Source organism: Pezoporus wallicus, unplaced genomic scaffold, assembly GCF_028554395.1.
Source record: "Pezoporus wallicus isolate ANWC-B61680 ecotype Strahan unplaced genomic scaffold, APGP_CSIRO_Pwel_v1 contig_5767, whole genome shotgun sequence".
NCBI lineage: Eukaryota > Metazoa > Chordata > Aves > Psittaciformes > Psittacidae > Pezoporus > Pezoporus wallicus.
The window spans coordinates 3,684,406-3,700,072 of record NW_026640599.1 but is presented as its reverse complement, the minus strand read 5'-3'; the positions used below and the strand labels follow the sequence as shown (position 1 = coordinate 3,700,072).

The 15,667-nt window shown below is 40.7% G+C and overlaps 1 protein-coding gene across 2 annotated transcripts in view; it reads left to right on the top strand.

Annotated features, from left to right (window-relative positions):
* Positions 1-15,667, top strand: part of MID1 (midline 1) — a 246,926-nt gene that overhangs the window by 89,205 nt on the left and 142,054 nt on the right. Inside the window, exon 1 of one of the 2 annotated variants that reach the window (XM_057419565.1) lies at positions 10,770-10,891. The exons of the other annotated variant lie outside the window; for it this stretch is intronic. The gene's annotated coding sequence lies outside the window, so the exon portion shown is untranslated. Of the gene's footprint in view, positions 1-10,769; positions 10,892-15,667 lie in introns of those variants that run through there. 2 annotated transcript variants of the gene reach the window in all.

The following is a 15,667-nucleotide window of genomic DNA, read 5'->3' as shown; positions in this document are numbered from 1 at the left end:
AAATTCACTTTATCTGAAAGATGGAGATGAAAGTCCTTGAAGAAATAAAAGGGGTGCATAAGCAAATGCCAGTTGGGTGACTAATATTTTACATAACAAGCAAAAATATATATCTTGTGAACCTATTTGGTATTCAGCTTAAGAGAATACAGTAACCATAGCAACCCCTATCACCTGTTTGAGATACTGCAACATCTTAATGAAATGTGCACCAAACACCCTGCTAATATTTGTAAAATGCTGATGATAATATCTCTCGAAGAGACCTACTGAAAGGTAAACATGTAAAAATGCTTGAGATTCATGATTCCCCTATTACCTGCTTTCTCTTTCTGCTTTATTTATTTATATATCAGTTTCATTTATCAAAAGTGGAAGATTAATGGGTGCAAAGAGTCACTGGAGTGAGCAGGGTGGTGAACACACATTACTCTTCACCTACAGAATGCCCATAAGTGCCCTCAGTACTCTGAAGGCTTTACTGGTTTCCCAAAGGGTTGAACATGGGAACTCACAGGAAGGCCCCAAAATAATGAGGTAAGTGCAGATCCCTCCCTTGAAGCAGTTACCAATTTACAAAGGCAGTTGTGCATGTGATTTATTTGCAGGATTCTGAGTCACATAAAGCTGTAGCAATAATGATGTTTCTGTCTGTATTGACAGCTTCTGCCATTTTAGATCCCTCCCTTGAAGCAGTTACTAATTTACAAAGGCAGTTGTGCATGTGCTTTATTTGCAGGATTCTGAGTCACATAAAGCTGTAGCAATAATGATGTTTCTGTCTGTATTGACAGCTTCTTCCATTTTAGACTTTGCATTTTGGGTGCTTTCCCTTCCTTTTCAGCTTCAAAGCTGCACGTGGTCAGAGCTTTATGCTTCTGAAGTCTAAAATGTGGATACGGCAAGTGCATTTTTCTGTGCCCCACAGCCTTAAAGCAAAGGATGCTGGGATAGCCCACAGAGCCCCCCCTGCTGAAATGTCATCACCTTTTCCTGAAGGACTCTGTGCTTTGTCCTTTTTGTGTGGTGGACTTGATTTTCCCAGTCTATGAACTACTTAGAGAAGCAGGTGGTTATTAGTTATCTGAAGATCCCAGTGAATTCAGAGTTCCTTTGATAAAAGATATATGGAAACTGTGTTTAAATCACGCAAGTCTTTCACTTTGAATCTTCAACATGATTCTTCTTTCTCTCTCTTTTTAGTGCGAAGTGCACTATGCCGTGTAGATATGCTTCCACTCCTGAGTATGCACGTAAAAGCAGAACAGCAAAGTCAATGACTACCATGGGATTTGGTAATCGGGCAACATGGCTGCACAACTCAACACACACTTTGTGGGTGCTCAGTGATCTTCATGTTTAATTTTGGTCTACAGTACCGTGCAGTACGAAGTTCTTCACTGTTAATTGCAGGTGGTAGATGGGAAACTGAGAGCACTGAAAATGTGGGTGGCTGGAGCTGACAAGCTTATTAGGACACCACTCCCCCCTTTGACACGACGGACTTTCTTGGTGCCTAAGGGGCATGCAGAAAAAAAGCCCTTATGAAACGGGAGTTAGAATCTTTGCATATCATTACAGTTTCATACTGTATAATAGTAAAGTGAGATCTAAGGAAGATGCTGGATCAAGAGGGAGAAAATGAACATATGTGACAAAGTGCAGCCCTAGGGATCAAAATCTATATGAAATAGCTTAAAAGGAGGCATGCATTAACCTTCTCTGTTGGAGTAATGTGCAGTGGCAGCTACTTCTGTTTGGTTTTATTTTTCCTGCAATTGGTGCAAAATAATGATGTTGGAGAATGTGTCGCAGGCAAGGGTTAGAATGGGTGACTCTTCCTGTAAATAAACGTGTACTCATGGAATAGGATACACTGGGCAATTATCTGCAAATTTTGGCACTGAAGTGACAAACACAGACTAATATTAAGCTATGGAAATAAGACATGCAAAAATTAAAGTCTAGTAGTGAGCATTTTAGTTCTGGGCTGGGCCTCATATTCTACGATTTTTGCTCAAATAATATTTTCTGAGTTGCTTCATTAGATTTTCTAAGTATCTTCATGAAAAAGTTTAACACCAACTATGAAAATACAGTTTTCATGGACCAGGCTGTTGGTTTTGTTGGTTGGTTGGGGATTTTGGGGTTGTTTTTTTTTGTTGGGTTTTTTTTTTAGTGTTTTTTATGAGGCTAGCTTATAAAACAAGAATCAAAGGATGGGATTATAAAACTGTTTTGCCTGGAACCCGGAGAAGTACATTATCTCTGCACTCGCTGTCCTTTATTGCCACTGCCATTTAACAGGGAGGCCTGAAGAGGGGACACATCTGGAATTGTGAGCTAAATAAAGCAAAAATTGTTTTGGAAACTGGTAAACCTACACTATGTATGCCTGTAATTAAAAGGAATGAGGTCCAGTGGCTCATAAAAGTACCATCTGAAAACGGTTTAAAGGTTAAAAAAGGGCTACTTGGCATAGGTAGGAGGGTGAGACCTGACCAGACCAGAGCAGTCCTCCCAGAGCAGTCCTCCCAATGGGCCAATTTATAAGTATACCATTTCAACTCTTCCTTAGCTGGTGTAGACATAAATAATTTTAAGCAATGCTTCCGGTGAGAAAAAGTATTAATGTGATAGGGAGGACTCTCTGAAACTGCCTCTTATTTTACTGCTGTGACTAATGCTTTGTGGTATCTGAGCACATCCTTGAATTACTTAATTTAAAATCCTCTGGTAAAAAGGTTCTTTTGATTTTCTTCTAAATTCTTTGCCTGTTTTTCTCATTTGAAATTAGAAGAATGGGATTTTTTTTTGTGTGTGTGTGTAAAACTTCCCACATAAATATATTACGTAGTCAGTACCAAGGGCTTCTTGCTGAAGCAGTGGGAAGGGATAGTAATTCAAAATTTCGCAAGTAATCTGACCTTGATGGTAACCCCAGTGAACTTCAAAAGTCAAATCATGAGTCATATGTTAGCAAATGCTCAGTTGTATAAAGAGGTTTTCCTGAACAGAGTCGAAGGACTTCAGTTTTGGCTTTAGGCTTTTTGTTGCCATTCCCCAGCCCCCTGCAGACCTCATCTCACCACGAACACTGCAATCCTGGTAGGAATAGCTAGGGTATCCTAGCCTATTGATATCCTGCCTAGGGAAATATTTCACCAAGTTGCAAGGAAGACAACCTTAAGACTTCTTTTTCATGGAAAAAGTCCAAGCATATGCATATATTTTTACGTCAAGAATATATTTCTCTTACACATTCAAGCATATGCACACACACACACACACACACACAGTTTTCTAGAAGAAATTTCAGTAGCCTGCTGCTTGTGTTGTCTGATTAATACTGACTTTTCCATTCGGGCTACTTACATATAGCCCAGAAACTTGTAATCACATCTACAAAGATTAGTCTTTTTATGTCTTCCATTCCTGCTTATGGAAGAGCCTCTGCTGCCCTGATTACAATAATATTTAAAAATGGTTTAGTATTTATAGATTCCTTTATTATCCACAGGAAAGTAGAGGCAGCTTCACTACAGTTCATGAATTAAAATGGAGGAGATGAAATGCCTTGCCCATAGACATACAAGTAGTTAACAGGTTGTAGTTTGTATTTTATCAATATCGTATACTGTTTAAGGTACAATCCTGAGTCACTTTACTTCACAATGTTTCCATGTGACCCTATAGCTGACAGACATCTCCTGTCCCAAGAGGTTGCCTGTTTCACAGTAGCCTTTTTTCCATATGGCAGGCAGCTGGCATGGGTAGCTGGGGCACTCAAGAGAAGAGATAAATGAGAATTCCCTACCAGAATACTCTTGGAGAGGTTCAACTTTGAAAAGCAATTTTCTCAGGAAAATAGATTTCACAAGAAAATGCAGACTGTTAACGATTTTTTTTCTGGCTAGAAAAATGAAACAAAAGGGTTTAGTCTGGCTTGAACTTTTAGACAGCTTTGGCTCTGTTGATCTGAACTGAAACTTCTGTTTTCAAGTCAGTGAAATATTGTTCAGTTGTCCCTCAAATGGCAGTTTGCTTCATGGGATTGGTAGAGAGATGCCTGAGCTCCTTTTTTACCTCAGTACAACAATAGCTGTGTAGTGTCATTCCAGGGAAATACAGTGGAATTTTGAAATACCAGAAACAAGAAATGTGGAGAAGGAAAAATGATGCAAAAATATTCCAGCTTTCCACATTAATGCCTTGCCTCAGCTGGGAGGTTGAAAAGACATTATAATGCCAGCACTTCTGTCTTAGAAAGTTTTGCAACACAGAGTAGCTCTCTCTGTAATTCTTTCTGGACATGGCATAGTCCTGGCAGTACTTACAGTTTCTCACTTCTAACACAGGCTTCTGTGTGGGATATGATATATCTAACCTGCTGTATGCAGGGGTTTGCACTGTTTGACAGTATGAGCTAACATGCAGATAATGGGAGCTTGAGTAGGTACCTGCTTGCTTCAGGTTACTGTTTAGCAGTTTGGTTTAACTTGTTTCAGTAAAATTGTGGCCATATGACTCTTCACTGAATCTGTGTGATCATATGTTTGGATATAACTCCTGGCATAGCAGAATAGTATTGATTTTGACAGCTACTGCTTGATGTTTGGCTGTAAAAGGTATATATTATACAACTTTTGCTCTTTGCCTGAATCTTTCTTTGCTTAGCTTGAGTCAGCATATGACTGATTTTTGCAATCAGTTGCTAAATACCAGTTGATACAAAATGCAATTAAAGTTACTTTTTTTTCTATGCTGGTAAGGGTTACAGAAATGTAAGGCAATTCTTGTCTTATTACTTTGTCATTCTTGTTTTCATGGAGGATTCTTAGGACTGGAATATTAAGAAAAAAAAATGTGCCATTTAAATATTTGCTATTACTTTTAAGAGCAATGGGGTATAATTATCACCTAAATATCAACTAATTGTAAAAACCCTAGGAGATAAAACAAGAGAAACAATGGCAAACTAACTACAATTTCCATTTAATTCTGCACTTACATATACTAGAGAACAGATGTTTTAAAAACTCTGAACCCTTATAGCATCTTTTCAGTCTTTTTAGCTTACTATACTTCCATATAATTTTGAATTAGACTGTCAGAGCCCTGTTGTCACTAATTTATTACACATGAATGTGCACGAACTCTTTCTGCCTAGCAGATCAAGTTTCTGCCTCGTAGCAAATGTGATAAAATGAAATCCAGCAGATATTTTTCTTCTCATTAAAATACATTAATCAAAAAGTCCAGTCGGTGTTGTCATTAAGGCAAATGCAGATGGATCTCTTTTTTTTAACCACCTGTCTGCCTGAGCTGTGGATTACTTAAACTGCATCAGTGATGGAGGAAAAGGTTGTCCTGGAGACATCTTCCCTTCTTTCCTGCCTGCAGCTGGTGCAGCCCCAAGTGAGATCAGAACAGTTGGAAAGATGCTGTAAATAACCAGGTGAAGGCAAGTGGTTATCTAAGGACCACTCCACCAAGAGGACTGCAGGATGCTCTGATCTCTGATCTTTCTGATTTTTGCTAGGTTTAGTGATACCCTGCCAAAAGGCTGAATCATCTTCCTTGAAAGGCAATGAATTTCCCAAAGGTCTGCCTTAAGGACTTCTTTGTGCAGTGGCTTTCAGTGCATCCTTGTAAATTTAAGGATGTCTGACATTGCTGGTCTTATTTTTAAACTTCCGCTGGAAAAAGTGTGAACATTTAGATAGATACCCATGAGTCAGATACTCTGCCAGGGTAATTAGTTTATCTTCATTGTATTCACTGCAGGGATGTTGATAAAAGCAGTTAAGTACAACTTTGTGAGAACCAATTCTGCACATTCTTATACTCACAAATATTAACTATATATTTTAAAATCATTGTGTGACGCTTTCACATCTTGAGAACAGGTTTTCACGTTAACACTATTTCAGGTTTTTTTTCATTTTTTATACTGTCTTCTCAGAAATTTGTCTTCATCTTGCAACCTCATATTTTGTGCCAATTTTCCTAGAGGTTATTTTTACATTCCTGTGTTGCCTTGAATTATATATATACTGGTGTCATCTGGGGTTATTAAATAGTATTTTTTGTTCTGGACATCCTGCTCTTCCTGCAAGTGCCAATTTGAAACTGCCAAGGGGAGGGACTATAAAAAAACATTAGAAATTCATTTCCACACCAATAGTGTGGGTGCGAATTTTACCTTTTCCTCTCAAAGTGCAACAGTTTAGCTGCTTACTTAACTGAAAAACAAAAATAAAACCAACCCTCCCACCCCAACATGCCTCTATCAGTTACTGATATTGCAAATTAAAGGTGATATATTTGCGATTGACTTCATACCTGAAGATGTTAATTTTCAATCTAGGTTTGTTTCTTTCTAACCTATGTGCTGGGTTGTGTTTTTCCCTGCTGCAACTCTTTCACTCCTGCCATATAATCAGATCCTGGGGTCTGGTCTGTCTCTATTTGGCACAGCTCTGTAAAGAGACAGAGTGGTGGTTCTATCTTTAGCATATATTGAATTCCGTGGGTCCAGAAGGCTTTCCATGGCAGCTGGAATTCAGCTAATGAGAGAAGGTCCTTTTCTGTACTTCCCGTTCTTTACTCCCTCTGCAACTGGTAAAGACCTAGCTTGGTTTGGACTACATAAAATTGTATTACACAGAAAGAACTCCAGCGTATGAGTAATTCCACATTAGGTTGCTTCTCATTTGGCCCACCAGTTCAAAACTGTTCCTGTGTTTGGTAAATTATTGTAAATAATCTAATTAAGGAAAGTTTAGTTAACAGTTCAGAAGAAGCAGACATTTAAAGTTTTGGAACAGTGCTACGTTTTTGGTATCAAGATTGTTGTTCTTGCCTTGACACAACTTCAAACCTTCAAACTTGTCTGCTGCGTTGATGAACACCGAACTGAGCTTCATCCCACTAAACTCAGCTAAGCTTTTCCAGAATGAGTTGACATGCTGACAACATATGACACAAAATTCAATAGATTTTACTGAAAATACGTGATATTTGTATATAATGTGTAATTTGTAACTGGTATTACATGGTGGTGGGTTTTGGTGCATGTTCAGAGGAACTGTCAAAGTTTTTCGTCTACTTAAGTCGGCTCAGGACACAGGCTAAATTTATCTATCTCAAGTAGCACTATGAGACAGGATTGTGAGTTAGCACCCAACACCCTGAGTACTCACAAGTACCTGATAACTACTTTTGCCAGGTCAGGAGCAGAACAGCATGGACCATATGACATACTGAAGTTCCTGCTGGTCAGTTGTGCTTGCAATGGAAGCCCAGCTAAAGGTATCCTGCCTTGCCTCTGCTTTAGTAAATGGGACGATACGGTGCTAGAGAAGTGAAGCTAGATAGAGAACTTGTGTGTCTGCCCTTTTTGCCTGGGAGGTGTTTAACGTGTGATAAGGAGTGTGGCAGATGCCTGCAGTTAGGTCAGAGCTACTCTGGTAACTTCTCTGCGTGGTGAAGTCACTCATAACTCTGAGGGCAGGTTAAACTGAGATTTGATAAGGGCGATCTGACCATTGCTAGGTGGTAACTGGAGTTAACAGAATAGGTAACTTCAGTTAAGATAAACTCCAGTTAAGGTAAAACTGCCAAAGTTTGGTGTACTTGTGGCCATCTTTTAACTTGAATTAATTCTGTAAGAATCCTCTAAAACTATCAGGCTCTCAGACATGACTTGGTCTCGTTTATAAAGATCTTTGCTCTCAGTGATGCTTGAATTTACATTTGACAGCACCTCCTCTGGCTGCCCTTACCTCTGCAGGTTTCCACTGCGCAGACTGTAAAAGGTTCCTTCTTCAAGGACAGGGTCTTAATTTTCCTAAAGACCGTATGACTTTCTCATGCACACACACATGGATTATAGATGTGAAACTGGGTATTCAGAGGAAGGTGTAAAAATCCACCACATGAATTTTCTTGCATCCCAAATAGCAATTCCACTTCCTTACATCTAGCTGTACCATTGTGTCTTTGGACTCTTAGTACCTTTAAAACCAGTTCATGTATGGAACCCCTCTCTTGCTCTCATGCCACTCAGAAGACCTTAAGAAATCGAGTGCAGAACCCAGTTTTTTGAATCCACCGTATGTGATAGTCCTGATACTGTTTGGGTTGAGCACAGTGTGTACTCCTCAAAGGTGGAAAGTGAAAGGCAGAATTAGAATGGAGGCTGTCTGGGACACTCAGTTATTACAGTAAAAAGGTAGTCACACCCCACCCTGAACAAGTGTCATTGATGATTTTTTTTTTTTTTTTTTGCTACCACTAAAAATGAGTTTTCATGCTATAGAACTAACTTATTTTTCGATGCCTCATTTTGCTGAGTTTTCAGAAAAAGTGCAATTCCCATTCCATCCTGTAAGGAGTCCGTGTTGTATATGAAAAGATGTGTATTTCCAGAAAAGTTTATTTATCATAGAATCATAGAGTGGTTTGGAAGTGACCTTAAAGATCACTTAGTTACAACCCCCCCCGCCACAGCTTCCACTAGACCAGGTTGCTCAAAGCCCTATTTAACCTGGCTTTATGTTTTATTTATTTATATATGTGTAGTATTTATACTACGCTTATAACATTGCAGTTCTTACTGAGTCTTGCTATGTTTCCACATGAAATTTTCAAACTGTCCTCGGAATCCTATCTTGAAGCCCTGAAACCAAATATAAGGTTTGGGGATTAATTCTCTATAACCCTTACTAATTTCATAAATTTTGCATCTTTTGCTAAATCACCTTCACCAGGGAATTTTATCCCCAAGGCTCAAGAAACTTTAGAAAAACATTTTTCTACTTTGAATGCTTCCTGGAAAGGATTCTGCTGTGCTTAACCACAGTAAAAGGCCTTTGCATATCACATAGGAATTCCCAGTGACATGTGTCTACTGAGCTATGTTTGGGGAATAAGGAGGACAAATATTCCTTTTAAGTGCTCTTAATGCACCTCACTCTATGAGTTGCAGCTGCTTTGACCTGTTATGTAAGTGTGCAGGACTAGACTGTCACTGGAGGGATCACTAAGTTGTCTCCGCATTGGCTTATGTGAATGGCTAGTCATACCCTCATGCAGTGTGCTGTGTTGAGCCCTAGAAATACCTGGTTTGTGTTGTATGTTAAAACATACAACTGGATTCTTCCACCTGAAAAAACAGACCAGTCAAGAGTACAGTCAGTCCTGGATTAAGTACAATAGTGCTTTAAATCAAGTTTTCCTTCCATCCATGCTTTGCCTCTGAGCTAGACAGTGGCAGTATTACGCAAACTCCTTTCTTGGTTGCACTTGTGAGAAAAAAACAATTATTGCTTTTAAATAGGAAACCAAATGAATACATTTTTCAGATCTTCTTTTCCGGTCCGTGTGACATAGCCAGTGTTGAAGTTTATCGTAAGTTAAAAGGAAATATATTTTAGGAAGCTTTTAATTAAAATCTTGGCAGCACATCATTGTAACATTTTTTTTCTGCAACTCAATTCAATAAGATTTCTTGTACTGATAGGAATTTTTATGGATAGTGACTACTTTTCACTTTGGGAGATAAAGCCCTTGCAGAAGCAAAGCCACGATATCAAGGCTGTTTTTCAGACATCAGATTTGCCTGATTGTTCCCTAAGATCAAAAGGCAGATTTCCATTTAGAGTGGAACAGAGAGACTACAAGCTTCTGAACTGATATTAAGTTAGAAGCAAACACTCTGGAGGTATGAATTTGCAGGTTTGTATTTCCCCACACTTTCGTTTTAACTCAAGAAAGGTGTAACTCAGTGATGACACTTTAGCTCTAGGATTTTTCTTTTTGCCTGTTTATTTTCCTAAAAGCCACCGAGAAGCAGCAAATACAAGCTGATCTCATTGTTAAAATCTAAACAAAAAATAGAAGAATATATTGCTGTTTTTCTTTAAAGTTGCACTTGGGGTCCAGCGTTCTCTTGCACAAGGAACTAAGCTTCAGGAACGAGGAAATTGCCCTCTCTAAAGAAGGGAAAGCAAACACCAGGCTAATGCTAAGGATGATTGAACTATTTACCACCAAGACAAAAAAAGCTTTGCAACAAACCATTTCCAAAGCCTGTGGATTCACACATGCACTCTGTTCCTTCCGGCAGACAGGCACTTGCTCTTGATGTAAATGGCAGGCTGTATTTTACTACTTCCTGCTCTTGTCATTGTGTAATTTACTTTATAATCTGCCATGAGGAAATCAGTGCTTCTGGAGCTCGTGTGGCTCCGACTCGCAGGAGATGTTGCCACTTCACCGGGAGGCTGTGAAGGGTTTCTGCGTCACACTGATGTTTCGGTAGTTTCAACAGGACATTTACATTTTCTTGCCGAAGTCCTGGGAGCCTGTTAAGCTTTAAGCAGACCCAGAGCAGTTAGATGAGAATGGGAATAATCTCTTACACCGCAAATTGACTTCCCTCTTTGTAGCCCTAGACACTGTTTCCAGCTGCTTTCAGTCTTTTAAAACCTTGAAAGCTTTCCTAATCCTCATGTAGGCAGCCTTTATGAGCTCTGCCTCCCTCCCCTTCCTCCTGATTGGCGAGGCTGTTTCATGGCCCAATTCAGCCAACTACTACATCCCTGGGCTGTGGTTTGAAATAAGAGCCAGGCGGACAGTTGCCTCCCCGCTCCTGACTTTTAATAGGCTGGGAAACTTGACATTGTCTTAAGACTTCCCCCCCCCCCCCCCCCCCAGCAAAAGATAAAAAGGTGTGTGTGTGGGGGGGAAATAATAGGGAAGAAAAGGAGGGAGGGAAACTCGCTTACAGTGGGGGACTTGATGGATTTCTGCCCTGCGGACAGCAGCGCGGTGTGAGCAGCCCCATACCGGCTGGATGGATGATGGGAATCTCACCATGAGGCAGGTAAGGAGCGGCAGCCTCGCAGACCCCCGGGCAGTACCATTTGGAGGGGTTTTGCTTAATTCTTCTGGTCGGCAGCAATGCCATGCAGGTCATTGTGTGGTTCTGGGTTTGTACGGGGCATGAGAGTGGTTTGTGAGGGCTGTAAGTCAACTCCAGTTTGCCATGCTTTAAACGCATTGTGTATTCTGTCTTGCAGCCCTGTTTGTGACATGAGAAAGGAAAGAACTTGCTGTGTTATAAGCCTAAATATGTCAATAATTCAGCCCAGGGATAATTTATTAAACAGCTCTGCATGAGTTCCCTGCCTGTCAGGGCTTTAATCTTCTGATTTTGTTTAAAAATGTAGTAGTTTCAAGCTGTTTTACAGCTTCACAAAAGTGCTCTAAAATGGGTTTTCTAGGGATTTCTTTTTTTCCCTAAGATTATTCAAATGAGGTTCGTTGGGTTTCTTCGATTTTTTTTTTTTTTTTTTTTTAAAGACTTCTATTCACCTGAGGAGACAAAAGGAGCATTTATTCTTCTTACTCTCCCAGGTAAAAGGCACAGTGGCAAAATGATTTTGATTCTCACTGTGCATAGTTTTACAACAATGCATGGTTAGAAGAGCCTTGTGGGAGCAAGGAAAACTGGCTGGGCTGTATCTTAAGACTGAATCAGAGATCTGTCCCAGTTTAAAAACCCTTGCCAGTCCACTTCCGAAACTTGCACTTCATATGTTATTTTCTAGGTAGACAGTGGGTAAATATGAGGAAATGAGAGTTTTCTAGGTTGTTGTTTGTTTTTTTTTTTTCTGTGTGGGTGTTACTCATTCAGCTTTCAGTGGGACTTTCATAGTGCATGTCCAAGGAAAGCATTTGTGAGGATTTTGCACCTGTAGTGCAAATGGACCATTTGTTTTCTGCTTGCTTTCTGAAACCATGGTGGGAAAACTCAGCTTCCTTACATCAGTTTTCTATAAGTTATAGGAGGTGGGGAAGAGTGCAGAAAGAGAGAATATAGGTGATGGGAGCAGGAAAGGTATTTCTTTTTCCACCAGCCAAAAAAAAAAAAACCACTTTTATAACTCTTCAAAGATAGAGGGCAATTCTTGTCCTTGCGAAGCAAAATGAAGGGCATTTTATATACTCGGGTTGCGCAGTTGGATGCATGTAGTCATCAGAAACCATTATCCCCACAAGAGGGTACTTTGGCACAGAGGTTGCCAATGAGGAATCAGAAAGAAGCAGGAATGTTTCAGGATGGCAGTAATAAAAAGTAAAAGGCTCTGTGAAACCTGCACTTTACTCTCCTGAAATATTTCTGCCTAAAGAATGAGGCTTCACGGGTAATGAAGATTATTGGGTTGAAAGAGCAAGGCAAGTAAGTCAGAATAGAGAAAAGGGAGAAATGCTAATGCACACACGCACCCTCCCTCCCCCTCCAAGAGAAGGGGAGAGACATTCCAGCCTAAAAAAAGGTGCAGGCACAGGCGGGCTTATTCCTGCAGGGCCTGTCCCGTCCTTGTAGGTGCGTGCCTCCCCTCCTTCCCCCGCCGGAGCCCAGCGAGGGGTCCGGGCCCCCCTGCATCCCTGCCTCCCGCCCCCTGCCCGAGGGATTTTGGGAGGGAGGGAGGGAAGCAGCAGCTGAAGCGCTGCCAGAGCTTATTTAAACACCTGCCCCTGTGAGCGCGGTTTCTCTCCCCCGTGCCAAGTGAACAATGTAGAAGTATTTCTCCTGGTTTGGTGGTTGTGTTGTGCACAAATACTTGCCGTTTGGCGGGGAAAGGCCATGTGCGCTGCTAGGGCCCCGGAGGCAACACCCAGGGAAGTGGAAGTCAAGGAAGAGGTGCGTTAGGCCCTGGCAGCAGACTTAATGTTTTAGTGGGACCAGAAGGTGGTGATGAGCTATGGACTAACTGCACGAAATGTTGAAGAAATCCATTACGGCAGACGCTTAGGAACAGGAAAGTCATGTGCAGCTGGAGCCCTTGCGCCTGCTTCTAGTTTGAAATTGTTGTGGGAAAGAGGAACATGCAGGAGGTGACTTGTCTGTTGGCCTTTTTATGGTCCCCCTATCCAAAGCAAGAGAGAGCTTTTTTAACCTGCTCTTCCACCTTGCAGTCCTCCCTCCCTCCTTGTCCTGTTACTTTCTCTGCCCTTCCCCCGTGCTCCCTTCTTCATCCTTAGACCAGCTGAGTCTAAGGCAGGGAGGGTGTGGATTAACTCCTTCCTCTTCTCAGACTCTGAGAGCAAATGCTCCCACTTTGAGAAGCTCTTGGTAGGAGCTATATCTTAATTCCAGGTTGCAGAGTTAACCATTGTGCAGGCAGTGTGTTGTGGGTGTTCGAATGAAACCATGTATTATGGTGATGACAGCCCACAGGTGCTGGACAGTAGCACACAGCGAGACAAACACATTGATTTCCCCAAAAGAAGTGCAAGAAGTACTGTAGAAATGTAATATGCAGCCTGTGGAGTTGATAAGATTCAGCCTACTTTACTACTGTGCCAGGCAAATACTCTCTAGCAGGTAACAGAAGTTGTAAATGTTGTGCTGAGATTTGTAAATGAGACTGTGTAAAGAAGCACTCATTTTTAGGTGACAGTTGAAAACCTCTGAAACAGGTGTCTCCTTGCAGTCTGATAGAATGACCTCGCATATAAGTGCCGGTAACCAAAATGGGAAAATTTCGATCCTACTTCTGTGCATGTGACACCTGGGAAGGTACACTGGTCACAGTTTACCTGTAAAAGTTTGAGAATCCACAGGAAATACACCCATTTGGGTATGCTAGCATACTGTACGACTAGTGTTAGGAAGTAGAAGTACAATTTTTTCAAAGGTATCTGGCATGGTTGCAAAAGAAAAAAGCCCAAATAACCTGTTAAGAAACACTTTACAGGTAACACATTTCCTTCTTTGCAGAGTATTTGCCTCAGTTTATTACTTACAAAGCAATTCCTAAGTAAGGAAGCTTGCAAGTGATGGGAATTCCTGAGAATATGCTTGGTCTTAATGTGGTGAAGAGGTGATTTTGTGTGGCTGGACACAGTTAAGTGGTTGGATTCCCTGAGTTTGCTGCAGAACTAGAGAGCACACTGTGGTCTAACTTCCCTAAGCCTACCTCACAGAAAATCAAAAGTGTGATTAATTATAATACTTCATTTTCACTCACTTTTACCCATAACATATCCCTGAAGTGCAGTTCACAGAAGCAGCACTGACAACAAATGCAGATCCTTATTTTGGCCTCTTTCTATTGAAGTCCCACTGACTTTGATCGAGGTAGACTTGCACTCTTTATCACATAAAGAGATTCAACAGAACGACTGTTAACTTGACAGGCCACCTAAAAATGAAAAATTGTGGTTTTAAGGCACATTAAGTGAATACAATTACTTATCATGACTATAGTCATACAACTTTTAGTGTGCATGTAATTCACCAAGTGAATAAATGCTGCATGCAATTTCAGTGCAAAACACATGCAAAATTCAAAAATCTTGTCTTTTCCTTACAGCTGTTGAAGTTCTTGGCATGTGTTTCTTATTTCCTATTTTCTTTTGCATACCTTTTAAAACCCTTAGTATGTTCCTCAGTAGAAAAGCTGTATTCTTACGCTGGAGTGCTGTAGTCCTTCGCCTTGCTTTCAGAAATTCTCTTTTAAAGTCCATCCTGGGATGTTTTGTTGTTTGTTTGGTCTGTAAAGGAAGAATGAGCATCTCAGAGAATGCTTCTTTTTTTGTGTGTGTACCATGACAAATAGAAAAAACAAGTGTGCAGAGTCCGGAGGCTGGGAGTGTATCAGTTAATTAGTGGCTGGACGTTGCTCGATAGGAAGCCTGGTGAGGATTTTTGTGTGTGTGTGTGTATGTGTATTGTCGGCTGCCTTTGATCACTTGTGTGGTAAATAGACATGCAGGGTAGCTATAGCAACATGTGCTGTAGGTTGGTGGGAACAGAGGGGATGGGTTCCCTGGACAAAGGGTAGTTTGTTAGAGTGGTTGGTTCTGATTAGAAAAAGGTGGCACCAATCAGGGCATTTAAAAACATCAGTTTTGCAAAATGCAAATGAATGTTACCGGTTTCAAAGCAATGTTTATTTCTGTAGCTCTGAAAGAGCAGATCATATGGAAGATTGGGGAGGAAGGGGGAGGGATGATAATAAAAAGCAGAAACAACCCCCCGTAACACTTTTGAATATAAAAACTTTCATGCTGTATGTGCTTTTTCTGGTGTTGCTGCACCCTCTATACGTTTTACAAGAAGACATTTGTAGAATACAGATTACCGCAGATGATGCTACAGATAGTAGTGTTTTTAAAAGACGGCTTTAGAGATGCAATGATGACAACTAGATATTCCATGTGTTACCTGATGATTCGTTACCTTCGTCCAATTTCTAAACGTCCTGTGTACAATCTGTGATCGAAAGATACTGTACCTATTTCAGCAGTCTGCCTGTAGAGGTCAGACTTGAAGTTCCCTAAATCTTCCCGTGGTAGAATTTCAACCTAAAGCTATAAAAATACAAAACCAGGCAAAGCCACTTTCCTCATTAACTTTATGTGGAATACTCTTAAAATAACGTTGGTTTGTCAGTGTCGGGTTATTAAGTAACACCACACTCCGCACTGATGGCAGCCTGAATTGCATTGAAATTCAGCTTCATCTCACGTCTTGAACAGAACCCAACCTAAAGCTTTTATTAGTGTCTGAATTATTTAGATGCGTATCTTCCTCTCTCTGATCCCCACCAGGCCTCCTACCTTTGATGCGATCAGTCTCTGGCTCTTT